At 44.3% G+C, this 21365-nt stretch overlaps 1 long non-coding RNA gene across 1 annotated transcript; it reads right to left on the bottom strand.

Annotated features, from left to right (window-relative positions):
* Positions 1-2891: 2891 nt before the first annotated feature.
* Positions 2892-4253, bottom strand: LOC120969529 (uncharacterized). Its single transcript, XR_005763814.3, has 2 exons — positions 3485-4253; positions 2892-3347 (listed from the first exon to the last, which is right to left on the bottom strand). It is a non-coding gene; the product is annotated as an uncharacterized lncRNA (long non-coding RNA).
* Between the last annotated feature and the right edge of the window lie 17112 nt (positions 4254-21365).

Here is a 21365-nt window from a genome sequence, read left to right as displayed (position 1 = left end):
TGTTAATTATCACTTTGAACTTCTCTCTGGTTTGAGAGAATTATTTTAAAACACAAAAACAACACATTTTTAATGTATTTTGGACATTAAAATACATGGTGAACCTCTCTCACAAGAATTTTTTGAACTTTTCCTCGCCGAGCACTTGAACTTCTAGCAACCATTTTTTCGTTTATGAGTTGTTTTTAAAAGTGCAAAAAATGGCGTTGTGTTTTATTTTTATTTTTTGAACAGGTAAATCCTAGGTTTTAATAAACTCCGAACTTCTCTGTTATTTCAATTTGAACTTCGCCTTTTTATATTTTGAGTAAAGAATTGTATTTGATTTTTATACGGAAAAAATCAAACATGGAAATACAAGGTGAACCTCTCTCACAAGAATTTTTGAACTTCTCCGGATAGGGCACTTGAACTTCTTTCGACAAACCTTTTAAGCTTTTATTTTTCTATACTTTTATTCTCACCAGAAATGCATTCCTTGCAGTACTTGAACTTCTTGTTGTTTTCACTATGAACTTCTTTCAATGGGTAAGAAATTTTTGAATACATCAAAACGTGTTTTAAATGGTATACATGAAAATTTTAAACCGTTCATCGAAATGTGGCACATAATATACCCGGTGGAAAGCTTATGAATCGCATTAATTTTTTCATGTAGACATGTGTTACAAATTCGTTGCTGTTTGAGAGTAGTTTTTAAAATGGCAAAACAACGTTGTTTTCTGCTTTTTAAAACATCATGTAAATGAATGACGGAAATCTCGTAAATATAATTTTAGAATCGTGCAGGGTGGAGCACGTGAACTTCTTGCAACAAACCTTTTAGGCTTTTAGTTTTGTATTCTTTTATTCTCTTATGAAATGAAGTAGTTAAACTTCCCGCTGTTTTCACCTTGAACTTCTGTCACGTATTCTTGTTCAACCTCTCTCACAAGAATTTTTGAACTTTCTCGGGTAGAGCACTTGAACTTCTAGCAACAATTTTTTTAGAATTTTCTTTTTCATTTTTTAATACAAAATTCACACCATGTAGTACGTGAACTTCTGGCTCTTATCAATTTGAACTTCTCTCTGCTTCTCTTTAGTAACGTAAAAAATCTGAGTTTTTATAGACATTGAACCGCTCTAACTTTTTTATTCTCATTTGAAACACATTTCGTGTAGTAGTTGAACTTCTCACTGTTTTGGACGTCTCTGTGTCATAGTTTTTGAACTTGTTCGGGGCTTCACTTTTTTATAGTTTTTTTACATTAAACCAACATACTAAAAGCACATTTTTTGCATCAATGCATACTATTGAACTTCATGAAACAATACAAAACAAGAAATTAGATAACTCGATGTACAAATGGGGGCCAAATAAACAAACGTTCTTATTCCCTTTCATACGGCTCACTGAATTTGGCATGTACAAATGGACTTCACTTAGTTGTCTCACCTTCATCATACACCTTGTACATCCAAGCCCAAAATCAAAATCAAAATCGTGCCTCTCCAAACACAACATGTGCACACAGAGAGCTATAGTTGTTCCTTCCCAGCTATATGTGAACTTCTACGGTCGATGTATTTTTTCTATAGTAGATGCATAACAACTACAGGCAGGAGAATCGTTTTGTTAGTAACGGGAAAAATTTGAGTTTTTGTAATAAATATCAAACCGCTCCACTTTTTGAAATTGAACTTCTTCTTTTATTATTTACTAACAAGGAAAATTTGGGTTTTTCATATACATTAAACTATTCTATTTTTAAAAATTGAAATTCTTGTTTTTTTCAATTTGGACTTGGTGTTATATCTTTTAGTAACGGAAAAATCCTAGTTTCTTAATAAACATCGACCTATTCCGTATTTTAAAAATAAACTTCTAAGTTTTTTTAATAGAGATAATCCCTTTTTATATGAAATTGTTTGAGATGCTTTTTTTAATTTGATCTTCTTACGGTTTCTAATAAACATTGAACTTCTTTGTATTTTTAAATTTGAACCTCTAGGCTTTAAATCCATCAAAATTATTATTGGTTTCAGTTTTAGACACGAGAAAAATCTTATTGTTATATTAACATTGAACTGCTCGCCTTTTGTAATTTGAGGCTCCTTTTTTATTTTTTTTAAATGGAACATCCTTCTTTTTGTAAATATGAGTTGTTGTCTATTATTTTAATTTAAACTTATTTGAACTTCAGGGATTTTTTAGCGCTAACTTTCAAAATAGGGGGGGGGGGGGTTCAACAAACTTTTTTTGAAGGTTTCCTTAGTGTTGATGTTTATTCTATTTTTACCAATTCTGAACTTGCATGCACTTGTTCTTTCAGACACAAACAATTGTAGTTTAAAATTTTGAACCTTAGGATTTATGTGTACTTTCTCCTGTAAATGAGGTTAAGGAACCTTTTTTGCACAAGTGAACTTCTGACATTTGAAAAGGAAAAATTTCTATGAAGCTTCAACTATGTCGAGAACATACAAATGTAAGGAACACCCCCACCCGGATTTGCACTATCTTTCAAACATATAACAAACAATAGACCGCATATATTTTACAACCAAAACGAAGCAACATTACAGCAACCAAGGAGATGTTGGGAAGAAACAAGCAGAGCAGACGCAGTTATAACAAATAATATGCCACAAGTACCTTTGTTAAAACATCAAACACCTTTGTTATTTTAATTTTAATTTTTGTTTAAAAAAATATCAACAACACATGGCTCACTACATTTTTTATTTGCATTCATTTTACTATACGTGAACTTGTCCTTATTTTATATTTGAACTTTTCACATGAAACTAATGTTTTTATTGTACAAAGTATGTGTTGCCAGCTACATTGGCGAGACACAAATGCACTATTTTGTGTAGAAAAACATTGGATCCCAAAGCACTCTGTATCTCTCAAAAAATGTGTCATTACCCTTTTTATCTCACACAAAATGTTTCTGAAGTACATACACAGAAAGGAAACATTAATGACTTCCACAATTTCTATGTCTCTCTCTCCATGAAACACAAGCCTCGATAGAAGCACACAAGAAGAATTAGCACTTCAGAGCAGTGATGCATTTTGGAGAAGAAAACTCCTTTTCCCATTCATTTTTGAAGGACCCATGAAACCGAAGCACCTTTTTTGCACCAACAGATACTACCGAACTTCAGACAAAAGGTCATTTTGAAACAATACATGGTCATAACAGCAGCAGGGAAGCGAGATTTCTGCTACAGGAGCAAAAAGCGAGATTTCTGTGCCCCATCCAGAAACGAGATTGCACACCACACAGCGCCTTGACTCCATGGACAAGATGCTAAAAGAAAGTAGTGCAAGTGATTAAGGACTCCGATGACCCCTCCTGTGACAAAGAGGTAGAAGTTCAGTTTCATGTAAACTTCAGATTCAGAGGTGCTTCTCTGCCTCTGTGGGTGTCCGTACTAGCAAAAATTCAGAAAATAAAACAGTCGCGAGAAAGGAATGCTGATGTTGCTGCACCTGGAGACATGCCGCAGGAGTGAGGCGCTGTGAGAGCCGGTGGTCGGTGGCGTCCGTCGACGGAGGAGGTGAAGGAGTGTGCTGTCCTCCGACATTGGAGATGTGGTGCGGCCGTTGGCGATGCGCAAGGTTGGGGAGGGGCTGCGGCGGCGGTGCCGGTTGGGGCAAGGCGACGGCGGCCTCGCCAGTTGGGGCGGGTGGGGGCCAGGCGGCGCCGGGGTTGCAGCGCCGGTTGGGGGCCGGGTAGGGCGGCGGAATCACACGGGGAAGGTAGGGAGGGCAGCGGCGTTGCTCGGGGAAGGTGAGGTGGGGCGGCGGCGCACGGAGGGGATGGCCGAGAAGGTGGGGTGGCAACGCGCGGAGGTCGACGGGGAGCAGCGGGCGGAGGCGATGGGTGGATGCTAGGGCGGACAGATCCCGGCTCGCAGGGTGCGCGCGCGAGGTTACAGGTGACGGCGGCGGCGGTTCCGGGGGCTGGTGCCTGGTGGGTGGGGGCGCCGAGGAGTTGGAGTGCGGGGGGTGGGGGACCGGCGGTCGTGTTTTCTTCTTCGTTCCACTGGGTTCGGGAGCTCGGGAATATCAGATCAGCTCCTATATAGGGCGCGCTGTGATCCAAATAACTATTCTGCCAGGATCAGAATAGTGCTACCCTATATATATTTAAGTTTTTCATGTCCTCAACAACATTCACTTATTGCTAATTCTTCAAGTTGATTTTTTTTCTAAGTGAATGTGATCGGATCCGCTCCCCCTCTGTGCTAGACTCAGCCCAGTCTGTTCACAAATTCTTCATGTGCGTTCTATTTGAAACCCATTCAAAATCTTCACTGTGTCCTTGTCAGCTGAAGAATTTGCGAACGAAACGTTAAAATTTTCATATCTGAATTTTCGGCTTTTGCCGCTCAAACCGTTCCACATCCCACGATAAGATTAAACTACTCACCCACGATCTATCACGATCCCCACCTCTCTGTACGTGGGTGACACATGTCGCTAGGATGGCAAGGGCAGGGGCATGTTTGTCCAAATTCGTCGGACGAGCAGTTTTTCACCGTGGCTATAAATACCCCCTCCCTTCGTCATACCTCATTTGCTCCGCTCGACCTCTCCTCGCTTGAGCTCTCAGACCTAGCGCCGCCGCTACACTCCATCGTCGCCAGTGAGGAAGAGCTTCATTGCGTCGACCTCGTCGCCGTCGTACTCGCGCCGGCCCCGGAAATCTTCACTCCACCGCCGCCGTAGCTGTCTCCCACTGCCAAGTTAGGGCGTGGGAGATCTGAACTGACGAACCTCTCCACTTCCACTCCCAGTTCGTCGTGTTCTTCGTTAAGGGTAATTAAAATCTAATTTTACTGCCCTACTTTGATTCTCATGATTTCCACAAAATCTTCAAAAGGTGTTTATTATTCAACTTCCCTATCCTTAAACACCCAGTTGCATCTGCTCTTGATTTGTTTCTCTAAGCTATGTTTTTCTTCAAGATTCCTAAGTTGTGTGGATTGTCAAATCTATACAACTCTGGAACCTAAGTCAAGAATGCTTAGTGAAATTCCTCAAGACTCCCATGGTCAAATTCCTCAAACTTGATTCATTTGAAAATTTTCTGAGAACGCATATGACCTCTCCAAATTCTTCGCACCTATACTCTGTTCACAGGTACAAAATGTCAGCTGCTGAATCACTAGGTTCTCATCAACTTAACTCATTTACAGCGGTCCTCGAAGATAAATTGCATACTTCCTGAGAAACACCAATTGTTCAAAATCGTCAAGTGAAGAAAATGGCTGATGGTAAAAGACCTCAAAAGGAAGGAAAGAGGCCAGAGACAAACACTGCGTTTGAAATCCCTGACGACATTTATGCTGAGTATTGCACACCAGATGAATCCACACATGGCAAAGAAAACAAAAATCAGCGCAAGGTGCGCATTTAGAGGATTGAGAGGAGATGGGCAAGGGAATGGAGGGAATATTGATATGTTACTCCAAAGTACATGAAGAAATTTGTTGTACACCCTCCATGCCCAAGACCTCCATTGGTTCCAGGTCAAAAAGCTGATCCCTCAAGCATCAGGCGAGGTGGTGAATTTCCCAAGGAATGGGCCAAGCGCCAAGCCAAGTTGGCTAAATTGGCAAAGGAAGCAGTGAAGAAATTCAATGAAGATTCTGCTGCTGCTGTTGCTGCTGAGGCCTCTGCTAGCAATCCTAAGAAGGCTTTGCCGAAGAAATCAGTTGTGAAGCCGAATTCCTCAACAACAATGCCCTCACAGCCAAGTACAAAGCCCTCACGGCCAATTCCTCAGGCAATCTCTTCAAGGGCAACCCCAATTCCCTCTGTTGCCACGAAATCCTCAACTGATGCTGCAAAGTCATCAACACCTGTGCATCTTGCAACGTGTCAAAGGACCGCATGACTTTCTATTGCTTCAGGAGCATCTGCAAGTTCCTCAGCTCCACCACAGTCCTCAACTGGCCCATCCTTGTTGAAGAAAAAGGCCACTGCTGGACGTGGCTCGAGGCCAAGTCCTCACAAGAAGCAAGTTGTTTTTCAAGTCCCGTCTAATGATGATGAAGCTGATGATGAAGAACTTGCTGAGATTATCATAAACATGTAAGAAAGGGCCGTTAGAGCCAAAGGCAATGTTGTGCCTCTCATGCTGGATCCGAAGAAGATCCTTGAGTTCATTGATCTATGGAACAAGGATCCGAACACTCCTCTGCCTGACTTCAACCTCACTTATGGTCAAGGTCACATGTTAACGACCTTCATCAATGAAAAAAAATGGAAATTTGAGAAGGCCAGACAAGTCAATAAGGCTCAGTACAAGAAGGAGCGATTTCTGAAGAAAAATGTTGTATACATGTCTCCTGAAGAACTTGTGGCTCTGCAAAAGGAGATCAAAGACCTCAGTGATGAATTTGACAGATACCGTGCAGATTGGCTAGGTGCCAAAGTCAGATTCGTCAGACTCTCCAAATCCCTCAAGCTCAATGTTGCAAACTCCATCGCAACAAGAAATTCCTCAGGCTGTAGCATCTTCTTAGCCTACTGAAGAAAATGCTAGCATAGCTGATGAAAATCAGACTGTTGATGACGCTGAGAGTACCAGGGCTGCTGAAAAGATTCCAGTTTCTGAAGAAACTCCTAGGGCAACCACCAATGTTGAGCCTGAAGAACAACCCAGGCCAGCTGAAGAATCTGCTGCTGCGCCTGAAGAAACTGAACAAGACAGGGCACTTGCATCAGTTGTGCCTGAAGAAAATGAACTCGCTTCATCTGCTCCTCCTGCCAAACCATCTAAGGTGAGGCAAGTAAACCTTCCTTCTACATCAAAAGTGAAGAAAACAAAAGTTGCGGAGAAGGAAGCTGTGAAGAAAAGGAAAGCATCAACGACTGGAGAGTCTTTAGCTCCTAAGAAAGTGAAGACTTTGACAAGTTCCTTCACTAACCCAATTGATGTTCTTCCAATCTCTGTTGTACCTTCCAAGGAACTCATTCCTTATGGTGAGGAATATGTCATACCAGATGACACAGGTGAAGAGAATCCTTCTGCTGCTTCTTTAGAGCAGTTGGATGAAGAAATTGAAGTGGAGGAATGTAACAGCCTGGATTTTGGCCCTTTTCTTTTTCTTTTAATTTAATTGGTTTTTGCTCTGTTTTTCTTTTTGGAGTCGTTCTGTGGCCTTGTCACCTAGGAAATCATCCTCCTTTTCCCTCCCAAGTGGCTCATCATTCTCAAAACCTTGCCAAGATCATGTCACTCCACTGCTTGACCAAACCCTAATTCCTTTTTCTCAAGAATATTCCTTTTTCTATTAAAGGAATAACCCTGTCTGCCCTAGGTTGTGAAGCAACCTTTATTTCCATCACTCCTAAAATTCCCAAATAATTCTCAAAAAAAAATTGGATCATATATTTCTCAAATATCGCAAAATATTTCATTTGTCATGTTTATCATCATGCACAAATAATTCATATCCTATTCTGCCCTAAATGGCACATTGTGAAGCAAGTGCTATTTTCCTTTTCCCAATTGATCTCCAACTCCTTGGACACCTTTTCCTGTCCATATCATTCCCACTTGCCAAAATTCAACCTCATTTGCCTAGTAATTATTTAATGATGATTTTCCAAAGTTTCTTCCCAGAAAGAAGCTTTGTGAAGGAGGTGCAAGCTAGGCATATCTAAATGAGTTTCCATTTTGCATGATCCCTCATATCATCATATCATAGCCCTCCACCAAAGTAGAGCTCATGTCATGCCTCCATGTGAGCTCATCTTCAATTCTTTGATTTTGCCCAAAATTTTAGTTTGTGAAGCAAGTATATTTTATCTTGCTCCATTATGGCTGCCCATTTTTCTAGGCCTTCTATTATCCATATAACCTATCTCCACCCATTTTGGGCATGGTTCATCAAGCCATTATTCCTCTAGAATTTTTGCAAGTTCTGTCCAGAGGAGATGTTTGTGAAGCAAGTACCAGTTTGGCTTGGCCAATTGGTATGAGACTTTTTGAGCATCTTCATAGGATCAAATGACTCTGCCTTGCCCAACTTGAGCTCAATTGGTCACACCATTTGAGTGCATCATCCAAATCTCATTTCTGGACCAGATTTTCAGTTGCAAAGCAACTATGATTTATCTTGATCCAATTCTTCTCCAAGTTACCAGGATGAAAGTCCTTCTTTACCTCAATCTCGCAGACAACTCCATTGGCTCTAAAACTCTTCCTGTTGATCACTAGTGCTCACCCAAGTTTACTGCTGTAAACTTCAGAGGGTTCTCACCGTTTAACCATAGCAGTTTTCACCGAACTATCCCCGTAGTTGAGACCTACCCTGGATGAACTACCCACTAGACAACGTGGTCAAGCCCCTCTCCCCCGCTACATGCCAGTGCACGCGGTGACCGCGTTAATGGCATTGCTATGCACGCGCTCTGTGTGCAGTGGCCGCGTCCAGTGGCTGTTTGTGCTTCGGCCCCTCTTCCTCTCGCCGGTTTCGCGCGCGTGAGCGTGTCCAGGAGCTGGCCCGCGTCATCGCCGATCACCTGGACCCCTCTCCCCCTCCGTCCGCTTCCTCACCGACGCTCGCCGCTGAACGCCCACGAGAGCACAGTGCTTCGTTTGGCTCTGCTCGTCGCCGTCGTCATCCTCCCCGTGCTCCCTTGGCAGCCTCTGCCCCGTGAGAGACTCCACTGTGCCTCCCTCGTCGCCTGCCTCCAAGTTCATGCGCGCGGGCACGCGTCCGCGGCGACGCCAGCTCGGCCTCCTCGCCCCGCGGCTATATAAGCCCGTCCCAGGTGCGTTTCTCCTCACCAGCGACCTCTACCCACTCCCCCACGACTCCCTGACCACTTCCCCGAGCTCGAGTCGCCCTCCACGACCACCATTGCCGCCATGGCCGCTTTGGGTCTCCTCCTCGATTGGCTCGAGCCGAGCCCTCCCTCTCCTCATATCCACCACCACTAGAAGCCCCTCACTCCGGCGAGCCTCCCCGCCTCCTCTGCTTCTCGCCGGAGTGCCTCAGGCCGCCGCTACCTCGTTCGGTCTCCACCTCGCCGTCCCTCTGGTGTCGCGGGTTGCAGCCACCCTAGCTCTCCCCGGCGCCCGCTTCCTCTCTGAATGGAGGCGGCGTGGACTCCCGAGCCCTCTGGTGGCGTCGCCCTCGCCGGAGACGGCCGGAGCCGGCCGGCCCGTCGCCGGTGACGCGCCCTCCCCTGCCTCCTCTGTCCCGTGCGGGAGCAGGACGAGGAAGAAGAAGACAGGGGCCAGGCGGGCCCTCTTCTCATCGCGGGCCCCGCGTGGCAGCCTCAGCCCCGTTGACCCAGGTACGCTGACGTGGATAAGTGGAGGCATAATCCACAGATTACGTCTTCGCTTCCCGAAAGCGTAGTTTCGTCTTTCTTTAGACCAGAATGCGCTTTTGCTGATCTGAAAGCGTATTTCTTTTCTGTTTCAGCGTGGAATACGCTTTCCGGAGGAGAAGGCGTATTTCTGCCTAGTGCACGTTCTGTTTTTCCGGCTGAGAGCCTGTTTGTGATGATTTTATTACAAATGGGTCCCTGGCAGAAAAACTATCATATCTTTTCACTCCCAACTCCAAATGAGGTGAATCCAAAGCCCACTTCTTCGTTTCGTCGAGCCCGTTCTGATGGAATCATTTTCACCATGTTTTGAAATTCTGAAAATGACCATTTTACCCCTGCCCTTATTCAGCCCCCTCCGAGGGAGTACGTTTTCTGGCGATCCTTTCCGTGAGTTTCTCGCACTTTGTCCCGGTGATTTCTTCCACCCCAGGAAAGCCACACCCTCCATTTGCATGATTGCAATGCAATGACATGGTTTCTTTATTTAAACTTGTTTAAAATATTGTGTTAGCTAGGTATGATTTGTTCATGGCATTTCTCGGAGCATTGTTTGATCTTGATATTGCCATGATATTGCTTGGAGTTCTAGGATTAATATTTTGATGATTATGTGGATGACATGTGCCTTCAGATTCTTAGTGGTTATTATGATTATTTTTCATGATGGTATCTGGTGATATTTTGGAGTATTACTTTGGATATCATGCTGCCTTTGGATTATTAGTGGTTAGTATGATTATTTTTCATGATGCTAGTTGATGTTCAGTTGCTTGGAGTATTATTTTCAGAGATGATGTTTACATGTGGATCTTAGCCGAATAGCTTTATTCTTGTTATTGGAGTAGTAGGATTATTGATTTTCGGATTCATCATGACAGTAGTGTTGTGCTACCCTTGGAGTATTTTGAGATGAGGAGATTATGCTTGGATTATTTGTTGGATATTGCTATGACTTGGATTATAAGTTGATAGATGATATTGGAGTATCAGTTACCACAGTTATATTTTTGGGGATAAATTCCGTCATTAAGTTGGCCAGGTGCCACCGAACCGGGCTTTTCCAGTGCAACCACATTTGCCTTTATGGGAAGGCCCTAATGCGGTCTATTGTCATGTCTCTCGCCAGTGCCTCCAACGAGGGAAGGGTATGGGCGTGCGTACCCTGGCCCGGTAAGCAGACATAACCTTGTGTGCCCGTTGTTGTTGTTATGGATCCGGTCCCCGTGAGGGACGTTTTGGCCACGACGGTGGTCGTTGTGTCTTTGGTAGACACGGGGCCACCCAAGACTAAAACCGGAAGGGATGTTGGTCGGAGTGGCCGGGAGAGTGTCATGGCAGTAGATCGGTTTTGTCGGAACGCCGTTGGTCCACCCGAATGGGAGTACGAGGCCATGGGTTCTGTGGTGTGGGTACAATGTGCTACCTCTGCAGAGAGTATTAATCTATCGATAGTCGTGTCCTCGGTCATGGGCATGGGTTCGTACTGATCACAGTTTGAGACCAAGTGTTGGTCATGGTAGTGATCGCCGAAAAGATCACCGTGTGGTTTTGATCATGAGTTGATCGAGATGGTATATTGCTTGGCCGGTTAGCCAAGAGAGATATGGTTATGGAGATCTGAGATGGTGATTTATCAGCATTGTATTAGTTTCATCTCATGCTTAGTAGTTGCTTCATCATGGTAGTTGTTAATTAATTAACCTGTTAATGCTATGTTATTGTCTTGCCTTGATGTTTATGGTTGTTGTGATCTTGCAAGTACATTCAATGTACTGACCTGGCGTGTCATGCCAGATTGCAGGAGACGCCATGATTGCTTGATTGCTTGTCGAGGTTGCCGTGTGTGCGAGCTAGATCATGTCCCAGCCAGAGTCCCTGCGGAGTGGAGTTCACCACCTTTGTCGTTGTTCCGCTGCTAGAAGTATTCCGCTGCTAGCATAGAGCAAGTATAGTATCGCAGGCATGGTGTCGCAGTGCTGATGCGCTTCTTTGTAACATCAGACCCTTGTAATTATTATTCTTGTAATAAGAGTTGATTTGTTCTATGTCAAGCAATGCCATATTCCAGAGACTTCTCCTTGATCTTTGGGCTGGAATACGGGGCGTTCCGGTTTCTCTGAGCCGGGGTGCCACAAGGAACATCACTGATATCATCGCCCATGCCTCAATTCACAGTTGAAGAGGCATGCCTTGAAGAATTAGAAGAAGAAGATGAGGATGTGGACATTAGTTCTACTACACCAGTTCTGAATGATGACTATTGGGAAAGACTTCATCCCAATTCACCATTGACCACTCATGCATCAAATTCCTCAGTCCCCTGTGCAAACGAAAGAAATTCATACGGGGTCTGAAGAACGTCAAACTTCACTTCTTTCCATTCCAGAAGAAGTTCCAGCTACTGCAGCTGAAGAAATGGAGACCAAGACTACTGCTACTGAAACTGCCGCTGAAATTCCTCAGTCTGTGGCTCCAGAGGTTGTGCGCCAAGAGGCTATGAAGCCTTTTAAATCTTCAGCCCAAGCCACTAAATCCTCATACAAAGAAGCAGAAATTCAAGGCTGATGATTTCTTCGCCGAGCACCATTTCTTCACGGATTTCAATCCCTATGAATCAGCAAGAATTCACCGCAAGTGGTTTTGGACAGCCAGTCAGATGAACTTCTATTCATCACTCTTATTTGATAAGGACAAAGTATTTGAGCACGGTTATGGAGTCTCTCCTGTGCTTCCAACCTATCCTGAGTGTTCTTCATGACACTGGGCTTTTAAAGTTCTATGCTGACATCTGCAATTGGAATGAAGAGCTAATTCTTCAATTCTATGCTACATTGCACCTCACTGGAAATGTGGATGATGTGAATTCATGGGTGCTTGATTGGATGACTGAGAATACGCATTACCAAGCCCCGGCCTACTAATTACTTCATGCCGTTCCAGTCAGTCCTCCTGCTGAAGGTGGAAGGCTCATATATGAGGAACCTAAACTTTTAAATCATCTGATGCAAGTGCTGATGAAGCCTTTGAAGGCTGGCCAAGCTCCAAGGACCACATTCCTCGTGAAGGAATTGCTATATGTGCCAAGGACGGTATACCGCATTCTGACCAAAATTGTCAGTGCAATCAAGGGCCACAACTCTGATGAAGAATAGGTTGCTCGCATCATGAAGAATCTGCTGTTCAATATCATACATGGCATTCCTATCAACTACCACGATTTCTTCATGAGGACTTTGGCTAATGCTGCTTGTCACCTTTTGAGTTGAAGCCTTATGCTCCCTGGATCATGAAATTCATCATATCAAGGTCTTCAATTCATTACAAGGCTGATTATCAGAATCATCTCAGCTATTTGCCTCCTATTAAAGTCCTCAAAAGGACTATTTCCTCAGCTGATGAGAAAGGCAAAGCTGCTGTTATTGATGAAGGCACTCGTCCATTGGATGGACAGTTTCGCAAAGCTGCATCTTATTCCACCAATGATGACTCTGCAACTCAAGATTCTGCCGCAAAAACTTCAAAGCAAAATCCTCAAGCCACTGCTCCAAGAGTGATGACTGATCGTGAACTTCTCTTAAGTCTTCATCAGAAGGTCGATCGAAATCACAAGTGGTTCAAGCGTCAGTTTAGCTCAATTCTTCTGAACATGACTGTCACACAAAACATTGTGAAGAAAAACCATTACTACTTGCATGAAGTCTTTGATCGCACTTGGGCCATATTGTCTCACCTCTACGGTGATGAAGATCTCAAGCAGATGGGCTTCCAACAGGACTTTGACTGGTCTCAGCCTCCTTCGAAGAAACTCAACAAGGTCAAAGTTCCTCAGCTCGTCCCCAGTTCCCATTCTTCATCACGCGAGACGGATGAAGCTGATGACTTGAATGACACTACGGTAGGCCCTACCTCAATGGACGACCCCAACAATTCTGGCGCTCCTCCATCAACATCATGATGGTATTCTTCAGGGGCGTTAGTCCTCATTTTTCGTCCCTTTTGGTCATTTGATGACAAAGGGGAGAAATTTGAGATAGTCTTCAAGCGGATCTTATATATGGGCGTTTTTTCGTTAAGTTACAACTCTTGCTCTTCTGAGGTGTTTGCTCGGATGAGTTGTAAACTTAAGTCCTATGGTGGTCTGATACTTTTGAACTGTTTTTCTGCATGCTTATTTCCTCAAGTAACTTAATGCACGCATGCTGAATTCGTCATACACCATATTTCATCATGCATTTCAAATTCTTCATATTATATGTCAAATGCGTGTATGAATTACAAGATATAGGGGGAGATCTCCATGATATTACTCTACAATGTGCATTTGCTATCCAAAGCAAATTCCTCAAATATGCACATCTTCAGGGGGAGTTCTTCTATATCTTGCAATCAGATTTCTCAATATCAGTATTTACACTTCATATGTTTATCCCTGTTGGAAACTTAACCTATTTGTCATCAATCACCAAAAAGGGAGAGATTGTAAGTGCATCTAGTGCCCCTTAGTGATTTTGGTGTATTGAAGACTTATAGATTAAGGGACTAATGTGTTTGTGAGTGTACACAGGTTCTATAAGTCTATGAGGAGTTTGATATTTACGATGAAAGTCGAACCCTAAAAATGAATGTCTTCAGTTGAAGACTTTGGTTTTCTTGAAGATTTTGAAAGTGAGGAAATTGGTGTGACCTTGAAGACTTCGATATTGATGTGAGGATTATGAAGCATGAAGACTTTTTGTTTTCATAGTTTCATTTTCTCTTTCTTGGCTCATACGAAACACCGTACTATTAAAGGGGGTCGACGTAAAACTAAGGAAAAGTTTCCAAGTGATGCTCATCTCAAAATCCTACACCTACCCAATCCTTTCGAGTGAAGCCATTGGAAATCTCATACAGTTCAGTCAATTTCTTTACTGACAGAGACGAAGATCTTCTGGTCTCTGAGGAATTTTTTCTAACTGAGGAATTAGGAATTCGCCAGTGCGGATTGCCTACAAGTGAGGAACATGATAGCCCCGAGGAATTTGAGAGCTCAAATTTCCGACCGTTGCTGTGTTATGCGCTAGCTGTACCAAAATATCTTATCCACCTAATGGTCATATCATTGAAGGGCATTTATGTCCTATCATGTCGGGCTGCTCCCTTGGCTATATAAATAGCTGCCCCCTACAACCACTAGTTGGTTGGCTGCTCCGAGAGAAACTGACACTTGTCATTGAGAGCATCCCCTCCTCCGAGGACTTTGAGCAAAAATCATCAGTGAGGAAAAACCCAAACCCAAACACCTACAACCCAAAGTGATTGAGCATCACTGAAGAGATTGTTCCTGTGTGGAACCGACGCTTGTTACCTTTGAGGACTGTGCATCCTCCAGACGGTTAGGCGTCATGGTCTAGAGCATCCAAGAGGAATTGTGGATCGCCGAGTGACCGAGTATGTGAAGGTTTGGAAGTCACCTGAAGAATTACCATGAGTGATTGGGAGAGGTCTGTGTGACCTTATCTAAAGGAGAATACGGTGAGGACTGTGTGTCCGGGACTGTGTCTCCTCAGGTTTAAATACCTAGCCACTCCAACCAGACGTACGACCGTCACAGCAGCTGGTACTGGTCTACCAAATCATCGTCTTCACCAAGCTACTGGTTCTATTTCCTAAACCCTTTCATTTCCTCATTCATGTGTTGATGAACTTGACTGTTACTATTTGAAGATTTTGACTGAAGACTTTCTCAATTTCCTCAATCCTAATTCTTTAGTCATATTGTCTTCTGCCTGCTTATCTTGTTTACACGCTACTGTGCTCTATGTATGTTTCATTTCATCATGATGACTATGCTACTGCTTTGTTATGCATGCACCTAAGTACTTATTCCGCTGCTTGTAGTTCGTTACTTAGGAAATTCCTCAAGTTGAATTTCCTCAGTGACGAATTTGTAAAAATTTCTATTCACCCCCCTCTACTCGATATAATGCACTTTCAGGTAGAAACAATGAAATACAAACATAACCATAATCAGACCATTCATGACAAACTTCCATCAAATAGTTTACTTAACTTCCATTTTATGTTTCAAATATCTCACTTAATTTCTGGGTTGCAGTTGGTCTCTGCACCATCAAACAATTCACCTATTTTTGTTGTATTAGTTGCTTATCTTCTTGGTCTCTTCAGATAGTTCACTTGACTTCCATTCTAGGTTTCGTATAGTTCGCTGAACTTGTAGGTTGGAGTTGGTCTCTAGGCCAATTGGCGCAATGGGTCATCTGGTGGTATTGAAGATCCGAAAAGAGATAGATTCATCTAGCTACTATATGGACCCTAAGGTCCTCATGGAACTACTCACACATAGTCATGGAGGCCGCAAGGTTGATGAAGGAGCCTCCGGCAATGGATTCCCCTTCCGGCAAATCTCCGGAAAAGGCCTCCAGATAGGATTTTCATCAAACGGGAACTTGCGATGGCAGAAAAATTCTTCTATAAATATGGCAGAGGGTTTCGTAGGAATTTATAGCGGTGGAATGGACAAAGGGCGATTAAGGTGGGCCCCACACGACCTAGGGCGCGCCCTAGGGCTAAGGCGCGCCAGGTGGTTGTGTGCCCTCCTGTGGCTCCTCGCGATCTCCCCCAAAGCTTCTTGGGTCCTTTGTTACCTAGAAAATCGAATTAAATCAACAAGTTATTTTGACCTCCGTAGATATTGATTTCCTGTAAAACCAAAATCATCCAGAAACAAGGAACTAACAATAGGCACTAAATTAAATGGGTTAGTCCAGATTAACAATATAAATGGTATAAAAAGTATACAAAAGTGATAATATTGTTGGGGATCGTTGCAGAAATTAAAAATTTTCTACGCATCACCAAGAACAATCTATGGAGTCTTCTAGCAGCGAGAGGGAAAAGAGTGCATCTACATACCCTTGTAGATGGCGAGCGGAAGCATTCAAGTGAACGGGGTTGATGGAGTCGTACTCGTCGTGATCCAAATCACCGATGACCGAGCGCCGAACGGACGGCACCTCCGCGTTCAACACATGTACGGTTGGGGAAGACGTCTCCTCCTTCTTGATCCAGCAAGGGGAGGGAGAGGTTGATGGAGATCCAGCAGCACGACGGCGTGGTGGTGGAAGTAGCGGGGATCTCGGCAAGGCTTCGCCAAGCTCAGCGAGAGGGAGAGGTGTCACGGGAGGGAGAGGGAGGCGCCAGGGGCTTGGGTGCGGCTGCCCTCCCTCCCCCCCTCTTTATATAGGGCCCCTGGGGGGCACCGGCCCTAGGATATCCAATCTCCAACGGGGGCGGCGGCCAAGGGGGTGGCTTGCCCCCCAAGCCAAGTGGGGCGCCCCCCACCCCTAGGGTTTCCAACCCTAGGTGCAGGGGAAGGCCCAAGGGGGGCGCACCAGCCCACCAGGGACTGGTTCCCTCCCACTTCCGCCCATGGGGCCCTCCGGGATAGGTGGCCCCACCCGGTGGACCCCCCGGGACCCTTCCGGTGGTCCCGGTACAATACCGGTGACCACCAAAACTTTCCCGGTGGCCGAAACTGGACTTCCTATATACAATTCTTCACCTCCGGACCATTTCGGAACTCCTCGTGACATCCGAGATCTCATCCGGGACTCCGAAGAACTTTCAGATTTCTGCATACTAATATCTCTACAACCCTAGCGTCACCAAACCTTAAGTGTGTAGACCCTACGGGTTCGGGAGACATGCAGACATGACCGATACGACTCTCCGGTCAATAACCAACAGCGGGATCTGGATACCCATGTTGGCTCCCACATGTTCCACGATGATCTCATCGGATGAACCACGATGTCGAGGATTCAATCAATCCCGTATACAATTCCCTTTGTCAATCGGTACGTTACTTGCCCGAGATTCGATCGTCGGTATCCCAATACCTTGTTCAATCTCGTTACCAGCAAGTCACTTTACTCGTACCGTAATGCATGATCCCGTGACCAAACATTGGTCACATTGAGCTCATTATGATGATGCATTACCGAGTGGGCCCAGAGATACCTCTCCGTCATACGGAGTGACAAATCCCAGTCTCGATTCGTGCCAACCCAACAGACACTTTCGGAGATACCCTAGTGCACCTTTATAGCCACCCAGTTACGTTGTGACGTTTGGCACACCCAAAGCACTCCTATGGTATCCGGGAGTTGCACAATCTCATGGTGTAAGGAAATGATACTTGACATTTGGAAAAGCTCTAGCAAACGAACTACACGATCTTGTGCTATGCTTAGGATTGGGTCTTGTCCATCACATCGTTCTCCTAATGATGTGATCCCGTTATCAGTGACATCCAATGCCCATAGTCAGGAAACCATGACTATCTGTTGATCAACGAGCTAGTCAACTAGAGGCTCACTAGGGACATGTTGTGGTCTATGTATTCACACATGTATTACGATTTCCGGATAACACAATTATAGCATGAACAATAGACAATTATCATGAACAAGGAAATATAATAATAACAATTTTATTATTGCCTCTAGGGCATATTTCCAACAGTCTCCCACTTGCACTAGAGTCAATAATCTAGTTACATTGTGATGAATCGAACACCCATAGAGTTCTGGTGTTGATCATGTTTTGCTCTAGGGAGAGGTTTAGTCAACGGATCTGCTACATTCAGGTCCGTATGTACTTTACAAATATCTATGTCTCCGTTTTGAACATTTTCACGAATGGAGTTGAAGCGACGCTTGATATGCCTGGTCTTCCTGTGAAACCTAGGCTCCTTGGCAAGGGCAATAGCTCCAGTGTTGTCACAGAAGAGAGTCATCGGGCCTGACGCATTGGGAATAACTCCTAGGTCGGTAATGAACTCCTTCACCAGATTGCTTCTTGTGCTGCCTCTGAGGCCGCCATGTATTCCGCTTCACATGTAGATCCCGCCATAACGCTTTGCTTGCAACTGCACCAGCTTACTGCCCCGCCATTCAAAATATACACGTATCCGGTTTGTGACTTAGAGTCATCCAGATCTGTGTCGAAACTAGCATCGACGTAACCCTTTACGACGAGCTCTTCGTCACCTCCATAAACGAGAAACATATCCTTAGTCCTCTTCAGGTACTTCAGGATATTCTTGACCGTTGTCCAGTGTTCCATGCCGGGATTACTTTGGTACCTCCCTACCAAACTTACGGCAAGGTTTACATCAGGTCTGGTACACAGCATGGCATACATAATAGACCCTATGGCCGAGGCATAGGGGACGACACTCATCTTTTCTCTATCTTCTGCCGTGGTCGGGCATTGAGCCGTGCTCAATTGCACACCTTGCAATATAGGCAAGAACCCCTTCTTGGACTGATCCATATTGAACTTCTTCAATATCTTGTCAAGGTACATACTTTGTGAAAGACCAATGAGGCGTCTTGATCTATCTCTATAGATCTTGATGCCTAATATATAAGCAGCTTCTCCAAGGTCCTTCATTGAAAAACACTTGTTCAAGTAGGCCTTTATGCTTCCCAAGAATTCTATATCATTTCCCATCAACAGTATGTCATCCACATATAATATGAGAAATGCTACAGAGCTCCCACTCACTTTCTTGTAAACACAGGCTTCTCCATAAGTCTGTGTAAACCCAAACGCTTTGATCATCTCATCAAATCGAATGTTCCAACTCCTTGCACCAGCCCAAAGATGGAGCGCTGGAGCTTGCATACCTTGTTAGCATTCTTAGGATCGACAAAACCTTCCGGCTGCATCATATACAATTCTTCCTTAAGAAAGCCGTTAAGGAATGCCGTTTTGACATCCATTTGCCATATCTCATAATCATAGAATGCGGCAATTGCTAACATGATTCGGACGAACTTCAGCTTCGCTACGGTGAGAAAGTCTCATCATAGTCAACCCCTTGAACTTGTCGATAACCCTTAGCGACAAGTCGAGCCTTATAGATGGTCACATTACCATCCGCGTCTGTCTTCTTCTTAAAGATCCATTTATTTTCTATGGCTCGCTGATCATCGGGCAAGTCAGTCAAAGTCCATACTTCGTTTTCATACATGGATCCTATCTCGGATTTCATGGCTTCTAGCCATTTGTCGGAATCTGTGCCCGCCATTGCTTCTTCATAGTTCGAAGGTTCACTGTTGTCTAACAACATCATTTCCAAGACAGGGTTGCCGTACCACTCTGGCGCGGAACCTGTCCTTGTGGACCTACGAAGTTTAGTAGGAGCTTGATCCGAAGTACCTTGATCATCATCATCATTAACTTCCTCTCTAGTCGGTGCATGCACCACAGGAACATTTTCCTGAGCTGCGCTACTTTCCGCTTCAAGAGGCAGTACTTCATCAAGCTCTACCTTCCTCCCACTTACTTCTTTTGAGAGAAACTCTTTCTCCAGAAAGGATCCGTTCTTAGCAACAAAGGTCTTGCCTTCGGATCTGAGGTAGAAGGTATACCCAATGGTTTCCTTAGGGTATCCTATGAAGATGCATTTCTCCGACTTGGGTTCGAGCTTTTCAGGTTGAAGTTTCTTGACATAAGCATCGCATCCCCAAACTTTTAGAAACGACAGCTTAGGTTTCTTCCCAAACCATAATTCATACGGTGTCGTCTCAACGGATTTCGACGGAGCCCTATTTAAAGTGAATGCGGCAGTCTCTAAAGCATAGCCCCAAAATGAGAGCGGTAGATCGGTAACAGACATCATAGATCGCACCATATCCAATAGAGTGCGATTACGACGTTCGGACACACCATTACGCTGAGGTGTTCCAGGCGGCGTGAGTTGTGAAACAATTCCACATTTCCTTAAGTGTGTGCCAAATTCGTGACTCAAATATTCCCCTCCACGATCTAATCGTAAGAACTTTATTTTTCTGTCACGTTGATTCTCAACCTCACTCTGAAATTCCTTGAACTTTTCAAAGGTCTCAGACTTGTGTTTCATTAGGTAGACATACCCATATCTACTCAAGTCATCAGTGAGAGTGAGAACATAACGATAGCCACCGCGAGCCTCAACACTCATTGGACCGCACACATCAGTATGTATGATTTCCTATAAGTTGGTTGCTCGCTCCATTGTTCCGGAGAACGGAGTCTTAGTCATTTTGCCCATGAGGCATGGTTCACACGTGTCAAATGATTCATAATCAAGAGACTCCAAAAGTCCATCTGCATGGAGTTTCTTCATGCGTTTGACACCAATGTGGCCAAGGCGGCAGTGCCACAAGTATGTGGGACTATCATTATCAACCTTACATTTCTTGGCATTCACACTATGAATATGTGTAACACTACGTTCGAGATTCATTAAGAATAAACCATTAACCAGCGGGGCATGACCATAAAACATATCTCTCATATAAATAGAACAACCATTATTCTCGGATTTAAATGAGTAGCCATCTCGAATTAAACGAGATCCTGATACAATGTTCATGCTCAAAGCTGGCACCAAATAACAATTATTGAGGTTTAAAACTAATCCCGTAGGTAAATGTAGAGGTAGCGTGCCGACGGCGATCACATCGACCTTGGAACCATCCCCGACGCGCATCGTCACCTCGTCCTTTGCCAGTCTCCGTTTATTCCGCAGCTCCTGCTTTGAGTTACAAATATGAGCAACCGCACCGGTATCAAATACCCAGGAGCTACTACGAGTGCTGGTAAGGTACACATCAATAACATGTATATCACATATACCTTTGGTGTTGCCGGCCTTCTTGTCCGCCAAGTACTTGGGGCAGTTCCGCTTCCAGTGACCACTTCCCTTGCAATAAAAGCACTCAGTCTCAGGCTTAGGTCCATTCTTTGGCTTCTTCCCGACAACTGGCTTACCGGGCGCGGAAACTCCCTTGCCGTCCTTCTTGAAGTTCTTCTTACCCTTGCCTTTCTTGAACTTAGTGGTTTTATTCACCATCAACACTTGATGTTCCTTTTTGATCTCCACCTCCGCTGATTCCAGCATTGAATATACCTCAGGAACGGTCTTTTCCATCCCCTGCATATTGAAGTTCATCACAAA

Source organism: Aegilops tauschii, chromosome 7 (genome assembly GCF_002575655.3).
Source record: "Aegilops tauschii subsp. strangulata cultivar AL8/78 chromosome 7, Aet v6.0, whole genome shotgun sequence".
NCBI lineage: Eukaryota > Viridiplantae > Streptophyta > Magnoliopsida > Poales > Poaceae > Aegilops > Aegilops tauschii.
Note: the sequence above shows the minus strand (reverse complement) of the source record. Positions and strands in the feature narration are given on the sequence as shown.